Source organism: Cibotium barometz, chromosome 30 (assembly GCF_041138505.1).
Source record: "Cibotium barometz isolate CiBa-2024 chromosome 30, ASM4113850v1, whole genome shotgun sequence".
In the NCBI taxonomy this organism is placed as follows: domain Eukaryota; kingdom Viridiplantae; phylum Streptophyta; class Polypodiopsida; order Cyatheales; family Cibotiaceae; genus Cibotium; species Cibotium barometz.
In genome coordinates this window covers 5,121,165-5,144,298 of record NC_141075.1, presented here as the reverse complement: position 1 = coordinate 5,144,298, position 23,134 = coordinate 5,121,165, and positions in this window count along the sequence as shown.

The following is a 23,134-nucleotide window of genomic DNA, read 5'->3' as shown; positions in this document are numbered from 1 at the left end:
CATTCATCATTTATCTGATTCACATCTTATCTCATCACATCTATTCACCTCTATTCACATCACATCCATCCATCCATTCGCATCTATCTAATTCACATCACATCTATCCATCCAATCATCATCTATCTAATTCACATCTTATCTCATCACATCTATTCACCTCACATTCTCATCATCTCTATTCACATCACGTCCATCCATTCATTCATTTCATCTATTTGATTCACATCACATCTCACATCTATTCACCTCACATCTCATCACCTCTATTCACATCACATCCATCCATCCATTCGCATCTATCTAATTCACATCACATCCATCCATCCAATCATCATCTATCTGATTCACATCTTATCTCATCACATCTATTCACCTCATATTCTCATTACTTCTATACCCAATTATTAATTTAGGAATTTCATTCAAAATATCAATTTATATGAGTTTCATCACACAATTTCAACCTTTTACTGCTACTTCTTAAATTTATGACATTCTTGGCTTCTCGGTTGATCCACTTTAGCCAAAATCGCTTAGATACCAGCTGTAAGATCCTTGTCCCCACTGTGCAACAAATTTAGGGGTGCTAGCAGTAGCGGAAGTAACACTTCTTACACGGGCCAAGGGCCCACACTCGGGGCCTCGCCCATGGATATCCGGACAAGAGATTAATCCATCGGTTCTTCCAAAACTGACCTGAAAAAAACTTCCCTTGCCCCGGAAAGCACGAGCGATTCCTCCAGGATAACCTTTTTCTAACGTAGTCAAGAGCCTTAACTAATTGAACTGATCTGACCAAACCCGTAAGTCCCATAGTCAGATCAGGGAAAAGATTACACTTGGATCATAGAGACCAACGCTTTTTTCCTCATTGAGAGGCACAACCATTGATTATTTTCTATAGAACAATTTTTGTCTGAATTTACTTCGTCTATCGTACCATAACAGAATTGAGTCTCAATTTAGGGATCCATCAGTCTAGCCTAACCCCATCCAATCCCGAGGGTTAGCCAACCGCCCAACAACTGTAGTGATGAGATCCAATTAAGAATTTGGTTAGGTTTTGTCCCAGGTACCAGGGAAAAGATTTCCCAGGCCCCCTAGCCAGATATTCATGCACTTAAAACTAGTCACACCACTTATACACCCAACCAATATAAAATTGTCTTTTTCACATAATCAACTATTTAAAAAGAAACAATCTTTAATGAAACCATTGTGTCACTGATCATAATCCTCATCCTTATTTCAATCATTCCTTCATCGGTGTACCTATGGCATCATTGGCAACTAGAATGCTCACCACCTATCCACTCAGGGGCCTTTTCGATAGTTCCTAGCTCATAGTAACTAGCAATATATTCACATAAGAAAATGGAATCTCCATTAAAGATCAGCAAGATCAACCAACGGATCCATATAAAAGAGCCATGGACTCATCCATTGAGGACTAGCAAGGTTGATCAACCAGATCCATGCCCGAATTCAGAAAACAACTCATACTCCTTGTTTCAATATCTTCCACGACACACGTGTGGGTATCGTCTCGGCGACCCAGAGCGCCCAGGCACCGTATGGTCAGTACCCTCTAGGATCCTTCGTAGGTGACCTAGCACTTCACTCATAGGCCGCTTCCTTGGTCCCTCATCCACCGTATCAAAAGCTCACCATTTTAATTGAGGCTGGTCAAGACCTCGGCCTTGCTATGCGAGACGTCCTCCAATGACTCTCCGTCAGCTGTTGCAACTTTATTAGATTAGGTCTCCACCATGACCTCATTCACAAGACGGTCAAAATGCTTCTCCAGCATTCTTGACATAAAATAGTCATTAAAAAAAACAATTCAAAAATACAGTTTCTATAACGAACTCTCGTGTTTCCACATTGCTCCACATCAAACCACATTAAATAATTCCACAACCATTTCATAAGTATTTGTATTCTCATCCAATCTCATCATTTTCATCTCATCTCATCTTTCCTCAATTTAACCTCATCAGATCTCATCCACTCACATCTACCCATATTCACATCTCATCACATCACATTCATCCACATCTCATCCATTCAGACCACTTCACATTCACTCACATCACATCTCATTCATTTTGACTCACATCTCATTCATTCACATCTATCCCGATTCACATCCCATCACATCACATTCATTCATATCCATCACATTCACTTTCATTCATATTCATTACATTCATTCTCATCACCATTATATCACATCACTTCTATCCACATCATATCTCATTCATACACATCTCATCTCATTCATCCACATCATATTCTTTCACATACACATCTATATCCATTCTTTACATACACATTCACATCCATTCTTCTCATACACATCCTTATCCATTCTTTCACATACTCATTCACATCCATTCCTCACATACACATTCACATCCATTCTTCTCATACACATCCTTATCCCATTCTTTCACATGCTCATTCACATCCATTCCTCACATACACATTCACATTCATTATCATCACATACATTCACTCACATCCCATATCATTCATTTACATTCTGATTCATATGACATCACATCTCATCTATTCATTCATCATCTATCTGATTCACATGACATCACATCTCATCTATTCATTCATCATCTATCTGATTCACATGACATCACATCTCATCTATTCATTCACCATCTATCTGATTCATATGACATCACATCTCATCTATTCATTCATCATCTATCTGATTCACATCTTATCTCATCACATCTATTGACCTCTATTCACATCACATCCATCCATCCATTCGCATCTATGTAATTCACATCACATCTATCCATCCAATCATCATCTATCTAATTCACATCTTATCTCATCACATCTATTCACCTCACATTCTCATCATCTCTATTCACATCATGTCCATCCATCCATTCATTCCCATCTATCTGATTCACATCACATCTCACATCTATTCACCTCACATCTCATCACCTCTATTCACATCCATCCATCCATCCATTCGCATCTATCTAATTCACATCACATCCATCCATCCAATCATCATCTATCTGATTCACATCTTATCCATCCAATCATCATCTATCTGATTCACATCTTATCTCATCACATCTATTCACCTCATATTCTCATCACTTCTATTCACATCACATCTATCCAATCATCTATCTGATTCACATCTTATCTCATCACATCTATGCACCTCATATTCTCATCACTTCTATTCACATCACATCACATCCATCCATCCATTCATTCCCATCTATCTAATTCACATCATATCAATCCATCCATTCATTCACATCTATCTAATTCACACCTTATCTCATCACATCTATTCATAGAATTTAAACATAGAATTTAAGAGAAATCTAATTTTTGATATAAAGATTCTCTACGCATCTATTTATACATTATTCAATTTTAAGAAAAATAACACTTTTGAAATAAAATTAAATCCTTTATGCATCTTTCTATGCATAAATTCAAGTTTAATGAGAATAACACTTTTGAAATAAAAATAAATCTTTTATGCATCCTTCCTATGCATAAATTCAATTTTAATGAGAATAACACTTTTGAAATAAAAATAAATCTTTTATGCATAATTTTAATTTTAATGAGAATAACACTTTTGAAATAAAAATAAATCTTGTGAGATCCCACTGCCCCCCCTGCCCCCTCTGCGCACCGGGCGGATTTTTGGATGGTAGCAGCGGAAGTAGCTTCCTCATGCGTGAGCAGGGTTTTCCACTCGAGGCCTCGCCCTCGAATGTCCGAGCACGAGACTAAGCTGGTGGTCATTCCGAAAACCAAAATTGGGAAAATTTTCCATGCCCAGAAAGCAGGGACGATTCCACCATTTTGATTTTCTTAGCGAATTTTTCTAACGAAGTCAAGACTGAACTAACCTTCATCTGAATAAACCAGATAGAAGGGAAACTATAACATACTTAACTTGAAGGAATCAACGCTTTTTTCCTAATTGAATTAGGCACAGCCGTTGATCTATTCATCGAGAAGTCTTCAGGTTATTATTTAACTATTCGAGTTCCAAGCGTAATCTTACTAATCAATTTTATTATTAAAACTCTATTGATTCCAGCCTACCCCATCCGGCCCATGTGTTAGCCACCGCCCAACCACTGGAATAGTAGAACCAGACAAGTACGCACCCACCCATAATTGAAAGCCTTTCTTAACTTTTGCTTTAGAATACAGATACTCACACACTCCTCTTTAAACTTTAATTTATAAAACAATCCATTGACAAGGGTACAGATGTCACAACTCAAAATTTCCATTCAGTCCTTGTTTCTCACAAAACAGTATCACTCTGGACTCTCCGTTAAGATCAGTAGGTCAGCAACGAGATCCAGTACCAGATTACAATAAGTTCCTCGTCATCCTACATATATATCTTCCATGACATATGCATGGGTGTCCTTGGCACTGTGAGCCCGTGCATCTCCTGGTCAAAATCCTCCAGGATCCTCCTAGGTGTCTTGGCACTTCACTTAGGGACCGCTTAGTCAGCCCTCGCCCATCGTACACCGGAAGCACACCATTTTACACCATACCCAGGCTGGTCAAGACCTGGGCAAGTTTTTGCCGCGTGAGCCGTCCTTTGAACACTCCCCGCCAGCTGTTGTAACCGAACTTCCCTTAGAACACACATATACCAAATGCTCCCTCCAGGGTTTCTATGTAAGTTTTTAGTTTTGATTTTCTTTTGAATACAATGAGTATATCTTAATTCCATATCCCAAGACTTCTAGATCACAGGTCTGGATTCCCAAGCAGAATTCCTCGAATTCTGAAATCTTGATCCTCAGATCAAAATCAAAGGTCTCAACTTAGTTTCAGATTCGGTGGGTGATTTGAGTGTAGATTACTGAACTCGTCACATCATCATTTCTTGAAACTGACGAAGGAGTTACGTCTTGGTCATAGTTTGATTCAGGGTTTGAGTCCAGAAAGGTTCTCCCTAAACTATCTTTCTCGAAGATAATATTTCAATTACTACTTTACTGAATTCAAAACTAAACACGAATTCCTATGAGGAATAAATTAGTCATTTATCTAAATTTTGACTTCGATAGTTTTTTTGAATTTTCTCATTACCATCCTAGAGAATATAAAATGGTATAATTTTCCTTCACTGAGTATTTACTTATTCATTTTTCCAATATTCATGGAATTTAAACATAGGATTAAAGTGAACTCTTATTTTGATAAAAAAATCTTTTATGCATCATTTTTTCAATATTCATGGGATTTAAACATAGGATTAAAGTGAACTCTTATTTTGATAAAAAAATCTTTTATGCATCATTTTATGCATGAAAATCAATATTGGTGAAAGCAACACTTTTGTAATAAAAATTTCTTTTATGCATCATTTTATGCATAAAAATCAATATTAGTGAAAGTAACACTTTTACAATTTAAAAAAAATTCCTTTATGCATCCTTTTATGCATAAAAATCCATTTTAATGAAAGTAACACTTTTATAATATAAATATTCTTTTATGCATCTATCTATGCATAAAAATCCATTTTGATAAAAGTAACACTTTTATAATAAAAAAAATATTCTTTTATGCATAAATTCCATTTTGATGAAAGTAACACTTTTATAATAAAAAATGTTATTTTATGCATCTATTTATGCATAAAATCCATTTTGATGAAATTAACACTTTTGTAATAAAAATAATAATCAATATACATCTTTCTATACATAGACTTTAATTCTATTGAAAATCACTCTTTTATAATAAAAAAATTAATCAATATGCATCTTTCTATGCATAGAATTGAATTCTATTAAAAATCACTCTGTTATAATAAAAAAATAATCAATATGCATCTTTCTATGCATAGAACTTAATTCTATTAAAAATCACTCTTTTATAATAAAAATAATAATCAATATGCATCTTTCTATGCATAGAACTTAATTCTATTAAAAATCGCTCTTTTATAATAAAAAAATATCAATATGCATCTTTCTATGCATAGAATTTAATTCTATTAAAAATCACTCTTTTATAATAAAAATATAATCAATATGCATCTTTCTATGCATAGAATTTAATTCTATTAAAAATCACTCTTTTATAATAAAAAATAATCAATATGCATCTTTCTATGCATAGAATTTAATTCTATCAAAAATCACTCTTTTATAATAAAAAAATAATCAATATGCATCTTTCTATGCCTAGAGTTTAATTCTATTAAAAATCACTCTTTTATAATAAAAAAATAATCAATATGCATCTTTCTATGCCTAGAATCTAATTCTATTAAAAAGCACTCTTTTATAATAAAAAAATAATCAATATGCATCTTTCTATGCATAGAATTTAATTCTATTAAAAATCACTCTTTTTAATAAAAAATAATCAATATGCATCTTTCTATGCATAGAATTTAATTCTATTAAAAATCACTCTTTTGTAATAAAAAAATAATCAATATGCATCTTTCTATGCATAGAACTTAATTCTATTGAAAATCACTCTTTTATAATAAAAATAATCAATATGGATCTTTCTATGCATGAATGAAAATGACACTTTTAGAATACACAAATGATGGGGATTACTCTTTTTGATTAATAAAAGATGAATTTTTTTCACAAAATTTTAGAAAATTTTACCATAACCTCCTTTGTATGGCTGACCATTTTTTAATTTTTCTTATCCTAATCTACTTAGGAATTATCCCCAATTGGTTTAAAGCATTCTAAACTAATCAATTTTTACTTTTAAGAGAGAAACAATATGAAAAGTTCAATTCCAATAATTAGATCACTTAACTAGGATAGAGAAGGGCTGAATTTAAGAATGAGAGAGGGGGAAAGCCTTTCCAAGAAGGCATAGCATCTGTTTATCATTTTAAGATAATAAATAATTTAGAAAATCATAAAAAGAATAAGAAAAAGTAAGATTTCTTACTTACACTAAATTCTAGGAGCTTTCCTTTGGCTTGATGGTTTGAGGGATCTACTCTTGTTTGCAACAAGAGTGGCACCAATTCTTTAGAAGAGGGAATGGTCAAAAACTAGTGAATTATTAAGAAATTCACAGTTCCTGGCTCTTGGGAGGAGTAGAGTAACAATGCATAAAACACTATTAAGCGTCAACAAAGGGGGAGGCTTGTATTTTTAGGAAAAAGTGAGCTCCTAATAACCAAGCAAACTGATTCTAGAATTTTCCAGATCAGTTTGGTCAATTTTTGACCATTTTTAGGTCACTTTAGCTTATTTTTTGGAACTAGACTTGAATTAAGAGAGAGGAGAGATGAAATATCTCAATTTTTGATGATTTAAAACTCCACCACACATGTGAAGTAGGTGCCTCATTCATGAAGGGGGAATCCCTATTGTGAGGTGTCAAAAATGTAATTTTTTAGTAATTCCTTTGGTCCTTAGTCCACTCTTCATCTTATGTGAGTATTTAATCATTTTTGGGGAGATTTTCTTTATTTCTTCTATTTATCTTCTCCACACATTTGGATAAATCTGATTGGCCCCTCAAAACCTTAATTTATTTTTTTTTGAAAATCTAGACCCCTAGGATAAGGCCTCTTGAACAGATGATACTTGATTTCTAATGCACCTTTTGAAAATCTTTTTGAACTTATGTTTCGGGGGAACTTATTTTAATAAGAAGAGATATTTTTCCATCCAAAAATATTCAAAATTTGAATAATCTCTCTCTAGAATATTTTCTCTCTCTAGGCCAAAACAGGTAGAAACAAGATCTTTTATATTTCTAAAGAGGGGATTGATGACAGGGGAAGATACTGGACATCTTGAGAGGCTGGGGAGGAATCTTACATTCTCTCCCACTTGAAAAATGCGAGATGTCCTCATCTCACACACTGGGGGTAATCCCGCAACAGTTCGGCTTCGTTCTCTCAGGTGGCATCTTCAAAAGGATAGAACTTCCATTTGACCAATAATTCTCTCAGAATTCTATTCCTGAGAACCTTTTCTCAAACATCAAGGATTTCTTCAAGTTGGAGTTCCATCTACCCTTGGGTTGAAGAAGTTAAGATTTCATCTCAAGTACATGATTTGGGCTTGGTACATACTTTTTAAGAAGGTTGACATGAAATACATTATGTACTTTGAGATGAGGAGGCAGAAGAAGCTTGTAGGCCAAGTCACCTACTTTCTTTGTAATCAGATATGGCCCACAATATTTGGGGGATAACTTCTTGTACTTCCCAAGAGATAGAGAACTTCTTTTGGGGCGTACTCGAATGAAGACCATATCTGCTTCTTCGAATTTTCTGTCTATCCTCTTCTTATCTGCGTACTACTTCTGTCTATCCTGGGCAGCTTTTATATCTCTACTGCTCCATGTCATCAAGCATATGTCTGGACATCTCGACCCTAATCAATGGGTCAGACCAAGTTAATGGAGTTAAGCAATCTTGTCTATACAAAGCTTTGAAAGGGCTCATCCCAGTACTTCTGTGATAAGAAGCATTGTAGGCGAACTCGACTAGGTGCAGATAGCTTAGCCACTTCTTGGGTTCCCTACCACAGCATGACCGAAGTATATCTTCAATTACTTGGTTCACCCTTTCTGTTTGACCATCGATCTCAGGGTGGTAAGCTGTCCTGAGATCCAAGAAAGTTCCTACTGCTTTAAAAATGCAGTCTAGAATCTTGACGTGAATTTGGGATCTCGATCACTTACTATTCTTCTTCGTAGGCCATGAAATCGGAAGATATCCTTGAGGAACACTCTGGCAACATCCACTGCAGTGTAGGTTTCTTTTACTGGAATCAAATGGGCAACTTTGGTTAGTCTATCAACTACCACGAAGATGGAGTTGTAACCTGATTGCAATAAAGATAATCCAGTAATAAAATCCATACTGATGCATACTTTTCTTCACAGACATGTAGGTTTTGATGAAACCTAGATGTCCTACAATAAGGTTATCATGGGCTTCATTCAGAATTTGACCCTTAGTTCCCTCATCATTGGGAATGCATAGCCTGCGATTATAATACATAATTCCATCATCCAGGTAGTTGTACCCTTGAACTCGGTTAACTCCTATGGAGTTTTGCTTTCCTACATAAGTAGGGTAGCAATAGGGCCAAAGAATCTATCTTGCATGATCTTCTCTCTTGCTTCAATAATCAAAGGATTTGACACTACAGTAATTGCAAGCAAGGAGGCTTTTTTGCTGAGGGCATCTGCTACCACATTTTCTTTGCCTGGGCAGTACTTGATTTCAAAATCAAATTCCTGCAGGGTCTGCATCCACCTTCTCTGGCGCATGTTGAGATCCTTCTGAGTGAAGATCCACTTTAAGCTCTGATGATCTGTCACATCAAAGTGAATCTTTGACCCAGTAGGTAATGTCTCCACAACTTCAGGGCATATACTACATCGGGTCATGGACAGCGTAATTCCTCTCATGCATTCTGAGTTTTCGGGATTCATAGGCCACTAGTGGCATGACCTTCCTACATGAGTGCACCTCCCAGGGCAAAACCACTGGCATCCGTTATTACTACCTTCTCAAAGGGTAGAGAGAAATTTGGTAGCTTCAGAACAGGATTGGTTACCAAGGCGGTCGATCTTCAGCTTATCAAAAGCACTCTTACACCTGGCAGACCATTGAAACGGGATATTCTTCTTACGAAGATTAGTCAGGGGGGAAGCTATGAGAGCATACTTTGGTATAAAAATTCTATACCAACCAGTCAATCCCAAGAATCCTCTGACTTCTTTCACTGTCTTTGGTTCAGGCCAATCTATGACTACTTGGACTTTAGCGAAATCTAGAGAAATTTCATATTTGGATACCAGAAAGCCCAAGTATTCAACATGGTCAGCAAAGAAAGTGCATTTGCTCCCTTTTTTGAAAAGAGTTGGTGCTTCCTTAGAATCTCAAGAACTTTTCTGACATGAGCTTCATGGTCAGCTGCATTCTTTGAGTAAATCAGAATATCATCAAAGAAAACAAGAACAAAATTATCCAAGTATTCACTAAGAATGTCTTGCATTAAGTGATTGAATGTAGCTGGGGAATTTGTCAATCCATGAGAGTGAATTCATAATGCCCATACCGAGTATTGATGGTTGTCTTCGAGATATCTTACTCATTAATCCTGATCTGATAATACCTTGATTCGAGATCTATCTTTGTGAAGATCTGGGCTCCACTTAGCTTGTCCAGAAGCTCATCGATTCTGAGAATAGGATACTTATTCTTAACTGTCGAGCTGATTGAGACCTCTGTAGTCCACATAGAGTCTTAGCGTTCCATTTTTCTTTTTCTGAAAGAGAACTGGCACACCCCAAGGTGAAACATTGGGTCTTACAAACCCTTATTCCAACAGCTGTCTAAGCTATTCCTTGAGTTCGATGGCTTCAGGAACTAGCATTTTGTACGTGTGCAAGGCTACTGGTGGATGAGCTCCGGGGGTCAATTCTATCACATGATCTACTTCCTGAATTGGAGGCATCTCTGTTAGCTCTACTGGGAATAAATCATCATAAATCACTTAACCATTCAGGTTCTTTAGCTTTTAACTTTGAGTCTACCGGATTCATTTTGACAAGATAAATGTGTTGCTTCTTTCTAAGTCCTTTTAGTAACTTAGAAGCCTTTACTAATTGTAGACTAGGGGATCCTGAATTTTCGGTTCCTTGAACTTTGTTTCCGTGAAGGTCACCGAAGGAGATGGTTCCATTATGACAATGAATGTCAGCTTGATTTTTGTGGAGCCAATCCATTCCAAGGATCTCATCGAAAACTCCCAAAGGTATAACTCTGAATTGACAGTCAGTTAAATTCCCATCTAGATTGAACTGAATATGATTTGTCTCAAGGTGACCCTTCCAAATGTTTTAATTCTACCTAGGTTAAAGTAATCCGTAAGATTAGCAACATTTTGCTTTCGAATGCAAGCTCTTGTCCTTGATCATTTACGATGGCGAGTCATACGTGTTGCATCCAAAATGTGAAGCCGACGAACTTGGTTTTCAAACTCAAGTATGCACAGCTCCTAACCATCTTCAATCTCCTTCGAAACACAAAATAACGAATACTATTTTTCTTAACTTCAAAAAACAACACAACACTTGAGGATAGACATAGAGAGAGACAATGACACAGATTGATATATATATATATATATATATATATATATATATATATATATATATATAGAGAGAGAGAGAGAGAGAGAGAGTTGAAACATGTTGAGAGACGAAAAATAAGAGCCGAGAACAAAATAGAAGAGAATAATATTAAATTTGAGAAAATAGAAATTTCATATATATCGCCAAAATGGAGAGCCAAATCTAAAAGTTGCAACACAATTTGTCCCTTGACAAAAAAACATCATTCCTCTTACAAAGTCTCTAGGCAACTACCTTGGTTTCTAAAAGACGGCACATCTTTTTCATAATTGCATTGAGTTGATTAACATATATCTTTAGACTCAAAACCTTCAAGCCTAATGTACGCACTTGATCTTTTTGAGAATCTATGTGTTCTTTACATTGCCCATTACATCCACGTAGACATTCCCCAATTTCAACATGCGTGTTTTCCATGAAAGAAATCATGTCTAGTTGGTTTGCCTCCATTGCGACCACTACTGTCATGGACGCAATGGAGATGATGAGTCAACTCATCTCTTATTAACGTATCTTTCCTTTGGCTGCCACTTCCACGAATCTCATCCCAAAGGGAATCTAAGTACTCCTTTGCAAGCAACCGAATTTTTCTCAGTGCGCTCACATATATCCATAATAGTTTGTAGATGTTTAGAGCTTGTTTGTCCAGATGGAGACCTTGACCGAGCAAGGTGTTTTGTAGCTCGAACATTCATCAACTCAGACGGTGTAGACAAAGCTACTTCTTCATTTGAAGATCATCCATAGCCACTACAACTTTGGAGCGGTTGTTATCATTTTGAATCTCTATTTTGAAATCCAAAATTAATATCTTAAAGCTCTACAATTATCTCTATATATCTTTTCCAACATATACCTAGCTCTAGTAACCTACATATATACCACAACAAAAAGAAGTACACAGTGATATAATTAATTATCTGTATATTCTATATATTCTATACAATCTCAAAGGCAGAAGTCTAAAAATGAAAGGTTTCTAGTATATCAATATTATACTAACATTTGCAATACAAATTATCAACAACAAAGCACTCATAAGATAGAAAGAGAATAAAAAAGTATCTTTATGTACACAATCCTCTCTCTCTCTCTCTCTCTCTCTCTCTCTCTCTCTCTCTCTCTCTCTCTCTCTCTCTCTAGCTAACCCTTACTCTATGCATCCCTTTTTAACATAAAAATTCAGAGAGACAGTGACGGCATCAAAAGAACTAACCTCAAGTTGAAGAGAGAAATATACTCGAAAGCACCAACTTTGATTCAATCGTCCTTGTGCTTGCTTCTACACAATCACATACAGACACAAAAAATAACAAACTTATGATCTCTCTATTTTTATCACCCTCTCCTAACTATATTTCACACCAAATACAAAATAAGGAGCAAGAATAACTATTGGTGTATTTCATGTGGGTGTGTTTTTGTGAGAGAGAGAGAGAGAGAGAGAGAGAGAGAGAGAGAGAGAGAGAGAGAGAGAGAGAGAGAGAGAGAAGACCCCCCATCAACAAACTTAAATCTTATTACATTATCTTTACCAACTTTTCAACGACGGAATGCACCTCAATATTTTCCTAAAAATGAAGCGCTTTTCCTCAGAGCTCCTACATCTACTACCCACAATGTAAAAGCCATCTAATAATCCCAATGCCTCTTTAATTAAGAGGAGCTTGAGATTGTCATCTAGCCTATAAGGGTCCAAGACTATATAAATATATCGAGGATTAATATCATCCCACCCATCAAATCTAAGAACTTCCCATTTTGGGCTACAGTGATATCCAAAAGAGTCCAATTGTGGCATCTCCTCAAAGAAGATCGCATCCAGCAATTTGTTATTGTTATAGGTCAACTTCAAGATATTTAATGGCATGTCTCTGCATGAAACATAATCAAGTTAAATATTAATAATAATAATCGTGATTTTTTTATACTTGGGGATAGAGAGAAAGAATAAAGAATACTTATACAATCTAGAATGAATGGTCACTAAATAAATAAAAACACAATCATATTTATTTTCGAAGGAGCTTATGCTTTGGGATACATTTAATTACCTCATCAAATACTTGTCGTGCTTGGTCTCTATCACCATGCACATTATAGTTTATTTCATAACAATCGATCAAGCCGAGGCTTTGAATAATCATGAGTACAATATTTTCGTCTAATTTATCTGAATCTAATCGTATATTAATGTGAAAAACATTGTTCTAATTAACAACACAACCGCCAACTTAGACTATGGAAATAACGACGCTCAAACTTTGCAACCAAATTCACTCTTTCCTCAAAGGAAAGAGTGCTTCTTATGTGGTAAAAAAAATGCAAGTCACCTCATCCATATGTCATACATAAAATTATATAAGTAAGTAGATGTATGAATACTATATGCGTCAATGTGTCTCAAATATACTAATGGAATTACATTGTGTTTGTACATGTATGTTTGGAACAGTCATTATGGCTCTCTCTCTTTGTGTGTGTACATGTGTGTTTAATTAAAGACACATAAGTACCTTCCTTTTCTTGCTGTGTGATAGTGTTTGAGAGTTTCTCTTTATTAAACCACTCTCCCTAAGTGTAAGTGCAACTTGGATTCTTATAAACCTACTATACAAAACATATGGCACAAAGTACTATACAAAGTTAATGCACAAAAATCCTCCCACAAAATAAAAAAAGTTAAGAAATGCAAAAAACCCTATGTTTCTTATACACACACACATAACAACAACAACAACAATAACAACCACACACCCACACACACTTTTTCTATTCTCAAAGCTAAAATAGTTCTCGCCCTCAGATACACACTCTTTCCCCAAAATCACACACTCACTCTCTCACTCACTCTCACACACACACACATAGTACAATCTTTTAAAATGTCTCTAAGCATGTAGCTTGCAATAGCCACATTCTGATGTGTGCATAAGATCGCATTGCAGATGATCTCTCAACCAAAAAAACTTAAGACACACAAAAAAACCCTACGTTCCTTATACTCACACAAGAACAACAACCACACACACACACACATACACACAACAACAACAACAACAACAACAACAACAACAACAACAACAACAACAACAACAACAACAACAACAACAACCACAACCACAACCACAACCACAACCACAACCACAACCACACACACTTTTTCTATTCTCAAAACTAAAATAATTTTCTCGATCTCAGATATACACACACTTTTTCTAAAATCACTCTCTCTCTCTCTCTCTCTCTCTCTCTCTCACTCTCTCACACACACATGCCATTTCAAAATTAATAAAACATTTATTTTTTTAAAAGAAAGTACACATAAATAAACAACTCAAGTGCATCTACACTCCTTTAGTCCTTAGGGTCAATATAAAAATATTAATTGTTTCTTGCATGGAAAATATAAAGCATAGTACATGTAAAAATGTCTCCAACCTTTAATTCTCTCTCTCTCTCTCTCTCTCTCTCTCTCACACACACACACACACACACACACACACACACACATACACATAGTACAACCTTTTAAAATGTGTCTAAGCATGTAGCTTGCAATAGCCACATTCTGATGTGTATATAAGATAGCGTTGCAAATGATCTCTCAACCAAAACACATTCAAACGTGCGCGCACACATACACACACTCACAAAGTTAATATACGTGTGTATCAAAATAACATTTTTAAGAATTTAAAAAAACACAAAAACTTTCAACATTTAAAAAAATCTAAAGTGCATCCACACTTCTTAAGTCCTTAGGGTCAATACAAAAATATTAATTGTTACTTGCATGGAAATATAAATAATAGCACAACCTGTTTAAAAAATGGCCCAAACCTTTAATTCTTTTAAAATGTCTCTAAGCATGTAGCTTGCAATAGCCACATTCTGATGTGTACATTAGATCAAGTTGTAGATGATCTCTCAACCAACACACAAACATACATACACACACAACTAAATCATTCATAAATCTCTCTCTCTCTCTCTCTCTCTCTCTCTCTCTCACACACACACACACACACACACACACACACACCCACCCACCCACACACAAAAAACCACTCTCTCTCTCTCTCTCTCTCTCTCTCACACACACACACACACACACACACACACACACACACACAATTTAACAGTGTGTGTGTGTGTGTGTGTGTGTGTGTGTGTGTGTGTGTGTGAGAGAGAGAGAGAGAGAGAGAGAGAGAGAGAGAGAGTGTATGCGCTTGTTGGATTTTAAAAAACTTGGGAGTTCTTAAAGATGTTTTTAATTTGAAAAGCGTGTGTGTGTGTTTGTGGGTGTGTGTATGTGTATGTGAGAGTTTTTTGCATGTCTTAAGTTTGAATGTAAGTTGAGAGTTGTTTTTTTATGTGTACTTTTAAAAAAATGAATGTTTTATTAATATTGTTTGTGTGTGTGTGTGTGTGTGTGTGAGAGAGAGAGAGAGAGAGAGAGAGAGAGAGAGAGTGATTGTGGAAAAACTGTGTATATGAGGGCGAGATATTTCAGTTTTGAGAATAGAAAAAAATGTGTGTGGGTGTGTGTGTGTGTGTGTGTGAGAGAGAGAGAGAGAGAGAGAGAGAGAGAGAGAGAGAGAGAGAGAAAGAGAGAGAGAGAGAGTGGGTGGGGGTGTGTGTGTGTGTGGTGTGTGTGTGAGAGAGAGAGAGAGAGACACAGAGAGAGAGAGAGAGAGAGAGAGAGAGAGAGAGAGAGAGAGAGAGAGAGAGATTTATGAATGATTTTGTTGTGTGTGTATGTATGTTTGTGTGTTAGTTGAGAGATCATCTACAACGTGATCTAATGTACACATCAGAATGTGGATATTGCAAGCTACATGCTTAGAGACATTTTAAAAGAATTAAAGGTTTGGGCCATTTTTTAAATAGGTTGTGCTATTATTTATATTTCTATGCAAGCAACAATCAATATTTTTGTATTAACCCTTAGGACTTAAGAAGTGTGGATGCACTTTAGATTTTTTTAATGTTGGAAGTTTTCGTGTTTTTTTTTCAATTCTTAAAAAAGTTATTTTGATATACACACATCCACACACACACACACACACGTATATTAACTTTGTGAGTGTATGTGTGTGTGTGTGCTTGAATGTGTTTTAGTTGAGAGATCATTTGCAACACTATCTTATGTACACATCAGAATGTGGCTATTGCAAGCTACATGCTTAGAGACATTTTAAAAGGTTGTACTATGTGTGTGTGTGTGTGTGTGTGTGTGTGTGTGTGAGAGAGAGAGAGAGAGAGAGAGAGAGAGAGAGAGAGAATTAAAGGTTGGAGATATTTTTACATGTTGTACTATGCTTTATATTTTCCATGCAAGAAACAATTAATATTTTTATATTGACCCTAAGGACTTAAGAAGTGTGGATGCACTTTAGATTTTTTTAAATGTTAGAAGTTTTCATGTTTTTTTTAATTCTTAAAAATGTTATTTTGATACACACACCCACACATACACACACGTATATTAACTTTGTGAGTGTGTTTGTGTGTGCGCACGTTTGAATGTGTTTTGGTTGAGAGATCATTTGCAACACTATCTTATGTACACATCAGAATGTGGCTATTGCAAGCTACATACTTAGAGACATTTAAAAGGTTGTACTCTGTGTGTGTGTGTGTGTGTGTGTGTGTGAGAGAGAGAGAGAGAGAGAGAGAGAGAGAGAGAGAGAGAGAGAGAGAGAGAGAGAGAGAGAGAGAGAGAATTAAAGGTTGGAGACATTTTTACATGTTGTACTATGCTTGTTCATCAATTTAGCATGCCTTGATTGTAAATTCTCTTGGGCTTTACAAATATTTTAAAGCTTATTGATTCCCAATCACAACAAACTTATTACGTAGTAAGCAATGCTTCCAATGCTTAGGTTAATGCATAAAGCTCTAGTCATAAGGACAATATGTTTACGTTCCTCACTAAAAGAAGGCTACCTTCTTTAACAAGAACTACTCTAATAACCATTTGAATTCATCACACTCCACTGTAATAAGTACTTTGGCAAGGCCAATATAAGTGTTGTAACCATCATTTCTTTTGTATGTGAAATGCATTACATTCTTGTTAAACTACCAATTTCTTTCTCTAAAATGAGTTGTCATATGAAAAACACATGAAGTATCTCATCTTCTTATAAATTTAGATCTATTAATAACTTGTAGAAGTATCTCCATGTTCTTCACACTTTGATCTCACTTTTACCCTCAATTTCTATTAGTCTTGAATAGTTCATCTCAAATGAAGTCATCCCATTAGTCAATATACGAGACCTATCTTTGAACATCTATTTCCATTGAAAATGCTTTGACCATATTGCGCGTCTCCCTTATATTTTTGAAGTTGCAAATTGAATTTTCTCTTTATCAACCACATCACCAACTTTATAACATTGATTAAACTTTAGCAGCATATAAAAAACATCCAAATCAAGTGTATCATAATATTTCATATCTTTATTCACTCTTAATCTAATTTTTTGATCTTACCTTTTTATTTTCTTGTTCAACAATCTCTATTTGTACTTTGCAACCATCCATCAAATCACTTCACTCTCCATAAATAATTGTGCATGCATACATCTCTTGTTTCTTTAACATGTTGTTACTATGCACTTGTTCTCTTATCTTATCTATCCAAACTTATGGTTTCTTCTCATTTTTTCTTTTTGAAAGTTACCTTTGCTATAATACCAATAAAAGTCAAGAAGCTGGTATTTCAAAACAATTTGTATTAATCTAGTTTGAGAGGCTCAACTTTGATAGGTTATAGCTTTTGATTCAAGAATCTATTAAAATTGAATCTTTGTGGTAAGATTAACAATAGTATGAAGAACCTAACCACCCAAGCTCCCCAAAATAGCATTGTCGTAGAACTAAAACATTGGTTTTTCCTCACCTAAGAGTTCACTTATGGCCAAAGTTCACGAGCCACATTTCAAGGTCCCCAAGTGTTACGATAATTAATTTATTATTGGGTGATCCAATCAGTGAAAAGAATATCTTGGGTGACCCAAGTGTGATTAGTTTGGTTGTGAGTGAATCCAACCAACTGTGACATGTGTGACGCATGTAAGAAATGTGTGAGTTTGATTGTGAACAAAATGTTACGATAATTAATTTATTATTGGGTGATCCAATCAATGAAAAGAATATCTTGGGTGACCCAAGTGTGATTAGTTTGGTTGTGAGTGAATCCAACCAACTATGACATGTGTGATGCATGTAAGAAATGTGTGAGTTTGATTGTGAACGAAATGTTACGATAATTAATTTATTATTGGGTGATCCAATAAGTGAAAAGAATATCTTGGATAACCCAAGTGTGATTAATTTGGTTGCGAGTGAATCCAACCAACTGTGATATGTATGACGCATGTAAGAAATGTGTGAGTTTGATTGTGAGTGAATCCAATCAACTCTTTTGAATTGATTCTTAATGAGGATGACCCTTGGTTGTGATTGAATCTAACTAGCTGGGCCACATGTGAAATGTGTGCTATACTTTATGAATACGTGTGACGTATATGAAAACATTATGAGTGAATCTAATGTACGAGTTTGATTGTGAGCGACTCCGATCAACTCAAGACACATGTGACATGTGTAAAGGTTATGTGAGAGTGAATCCACTTAAATACATAATGACATTGTGAGTGAATCCAATGTGGAAACAATTAATGTATTTGATCACTCGTGTGTGCTAATAGTTACAACTGAGGACGGTTGTTTTCTGAAACGGGAGGACCATCACGAGAAAATTTTTAGAATATTTTATCATGGGAGTGAATCCAATTAATTATGTGTGATGCATGGTAGTGAATGATTTTCATTTGTTAGAGTTCTTTTTGTGAGTGATTTCAAAGTAATTATGATTTGACATTGTGGACTATATTGAGTATAGATCATGAGTTCGGAACAACCAAGGTAGACATTGGACGAGATAATTTAGCCAAGCACATGTGATAAATATTTGATTTTGTATGGTTTGGCCCATTGTACATATGTTAGGCAAGGTTTATTTTTGATGAGATGCTTTAAAAGCATTAGACTATGATGATACAATTTTGTAAAAGCCCAAATTTGAAAAAGCTATGCTATTTATGGCTCTCCAAGGGCTAAATTTATGAATATGATTTGAATACTGCGTGTGGGAGTGGATCCACACGTCGGGGGGAAGATAGCACCCAATCTTATGTTCTTTGATTTTCATGCTCTTGATTTATACTTTAATGTTATGGTTTATTTCTTTTATTATTTAATTTATGAAATAATCTAATCTCCATGTACTATGGTCCTGTAAAAACAGTGGAATCAGAGTACGACAAATTCAAGTATTGAATTTGGATCATGGAGAGTTGAAGAAAAATCAAGAAATTGATTTTTACTTAAAGGTTATTGGCTTGGAGAAAATTTGAAGGCTTTTTAACAAATTCAAAATACTTGCACGAGAAGAGCAAAATCTGCAACAAGGGTACATAGGCTTTGGACAAAGACAAGATTCTTTCAAAAATCCAAGAGATAAAGAAGAGAAGGTGTGAAAGACGTTTGGACAAACGAAGGCATGGTTATGAGAATTTTGTACACCCTTGGATGTGATTAAACATCAAGAGAGCAAGGAAAGAAGGTGGAAAACCACAAGTGGATTTGTAGAAACTACCCTCTTCATCAAAAAATGGTTTTCATGGATTCTCAACCTCTTCACACATGATCCGCATGTACGGATGAAACCGGTATGAGGAGGAGGCTTTGGTCCAATTTTTGGATTGCTAAGCCAGTGAAAACATCCGATTTCTATAATGGTGGGCTCAAAAGTGATTTACAAGTATAGAAATTAATCCGCTTTTCTCTTCTCACGCTTGTAAGAAATTAAGGAAATTGAAGAATCAAAAAAAGCAAAACTTTTATTTTTACTTCCCTCCCTCTCTTCAATTCATAGCGATGATGGCTCCTCCTCTCTCCCTCCAATTTGCGCTACACGCTGAAGGGCGATTTCCTTCTGTGCAAGCCGTAAACGCACGCTAGGGAATGGTTAATTTATAAATCTTACTCAAGCTTAATATAAATTAAGCTTTATAAATTATTACTATTATTATTATTTTTTCCTTCTCTCCAAATCGCGCTACGCACAAGGATAATTTTTTCTTCTTTTTCTGTAGTGCGCGGTGTGCCCTTCAGCCTGTGGGAGAGTAGCTATTGGTTGGAGAAGCTTTTTATTAAGCTTTCATAACAAAGCTTTAATTAAAATCTTAGTTTTAAAGCTTTAAATTAAAAGCTTAATTTTAAAACTTAAAACTTTTACTTTTTTTAAAAAGGCTTAAAGATAGAAAAGCTTTATAAGCTTATAAAAGCTTAACACTATAAGCTTATAATAAAAAGACTTAAAGATAGAAAAGCTTTATAAGCTTATAATAACCATTATAAATTTATACAAGCCTTACATTTTTTTAAAATTTTTTTTAAAGCTCAAAAGCTCAAAAGATTAATTTTTTTTAAAAGCTCAAAAGCTTTCAAAGATATCGAAGAAGAAAGAGAGTTCAATTATTACAAATTTCAAGATTGTAGAAAATTACTGGAACTACTTTATATTATTTAGAAGCCTCTTGCAACAAGTATCTTCACGATTATTTCTCATCAATATTTCTGAAGATTTTTCGAAGCAGCTTTGAACGGACTTCTTTCTGAATTATTGACATCAAGGCGATAATTGGAATATTATTTTTATTCTTCGTGGGATGCCATCGACATGAGCACTTCAACAATCTTTCTTTTGAAATACACGGAAGTCAGATAAGTCTGCTACCTTTTCTATTTTATTTCTACATTTCCATAATATTTTACTTGTTTCTTCTACAATGGCAATCTATCCACAACCACCTACTATCCAAGATCAAATAAACACACTTCAAACTCAGTTATTGAGTGAGAAGAGGCAAAGAGAAGATTTTGAGTGAAAATTTACTCGCAAGAAGCAAAGATTGCCATTGTAGAAGATTGCCATTGTTTCTTCTACAATGGCAATCTATCCACAACCACCTACTATCCAAGATCAAATAAACACACTTCAAACTCAGTTATTGAGTGAGAAGAGGCAAAGAGAAGATTTTGAGTGAAAATTTACTCGCAAGAAGCAAAGACGTGCATATTCCAAATCTGATTCATTGGATTCTAATGAGAATCCTATCGAAATAACTATGCGAGCTACTCTCAAAGCTCAAGAGTCTCAAAAGAAACACAAGATCAACAAAAAAGCTTTTACTTTTCAGGATTATAATAGCAAAAAGGATGCACACGTCATACTCGCATGGTTGAGCCAGCTTTATGATTATTTTTGTCCAGAAAATTTTTCTTAGAAGGATAAGGTTAAATGTGCTACTAATCATTTGGTAGGCAGTGCAACTCTTTGGTGGAATGTTATTAGACACGGCAAACGTAAACCAAAGTCATGCAAAGACTTCCAGAAGCTGATCAAGAAGGATTTCTTATCTCTGTCATATAAGAGTAAAGCCAGACAGTAGTGGAATATTTTTAGACATCTCGAAATGGAGAACATATCAGCCTATGTTGACAAATTTTAGCAAACCTTATTGCAACTTCAAGCTATAGAGAAAGTTCGTGAAAAAGAATAAAGGAGGATGTTCATAGCAGGTATGAAGCCACTTATTAGAGCAAAAATGAACATGTTTCATCCTCATTCTCTTAGCAATGCCATCTCTCTAGCAACAAACTGCGAGAAGAAAAATGAATTTCCAAGAGACACTACAGTGACAGATTCTCATATTCCTCAGTCTTTTCGATCTACACATTAAGAAGCTTCAACACAAAGATAAAGTCCATAAGTGAATGGAAAGAAAAATGAAGCTGTAAAAAAGACCAACAATGGGGATCAAAACCTCGTGTGATTACATGTTACATGTGCGACAAAGAAGGAGATTATGCATATGAGTGCCCATAAAAGAGAGAATCGAGTTACGATCTTGAACGTGGTTAAAGATGAAGACAAAGACGACCAACCTAAACAAGAGGATACTCCCAATCATGATTTTTACCACTAGAGAGGTAAGTCTAAAACTCATACTTATGTATTGTTTAATTTTATTATTATTATTATTAAAAAAAACTATAGTTAAATTTAAATATAACGGTGAAGATAGTTTAATGATTGATATGTACTTTCTATACGCGGAAGAAAATACATATTAGACCATTTACTATCAGGACTTGAGTAAACTAACAATGATGCACATGTTTTTCGACTGATCACCGAAGAATGTATGTAACTTATTGTTATTTCACATTCAATCTTTAAAATTTAATATCTCACTTAATAAACTTTCTTTAAATTATTCTCTTTTATATTTCAAATAAGATTAATCAGGTATCTGTGGTGTGAGAGATATGAGAGATACTTGTGTTAGTGTCTGTGAAAGATACTTGTATTGGTGTCTATGAGAAATACTTGCGTTCGTATCTGTGAAAGATACTCATACTGGTGTATGTGAAGGATACTCTTTTGATTTCCGAGACGGATAATCTAAGTGATATTTATCTGTGACAGATAACTTATCACAATCTAGTGTTGAGAGAAATTTTATATGTGATAGATACTATATTCTAACTCTCTTCACTTGCTAATTAAATATACAATTGAGGTCAGTTGCAACCCAAACAAGAGGAAATGTTACGATAATTAATTTATTATTGGGTGATCCGATAAGTGAAAAGAATAACTTGGGTGATCCAAGTGATTATTTTGGTTTGTGAGTGAATCCAACCAACTATGACGTGTGACGTATGTAAGAAATGTGTGAGTTTGATTGTGAGTTGTAAGAAATGTGTGAGTTTGATTGTGAGTGAACCCAATTAACTCTTTTGAATTGATTCTTGATGAGGGTGATCCTAGTTGGCTGTGAGTGAATCCAACCAA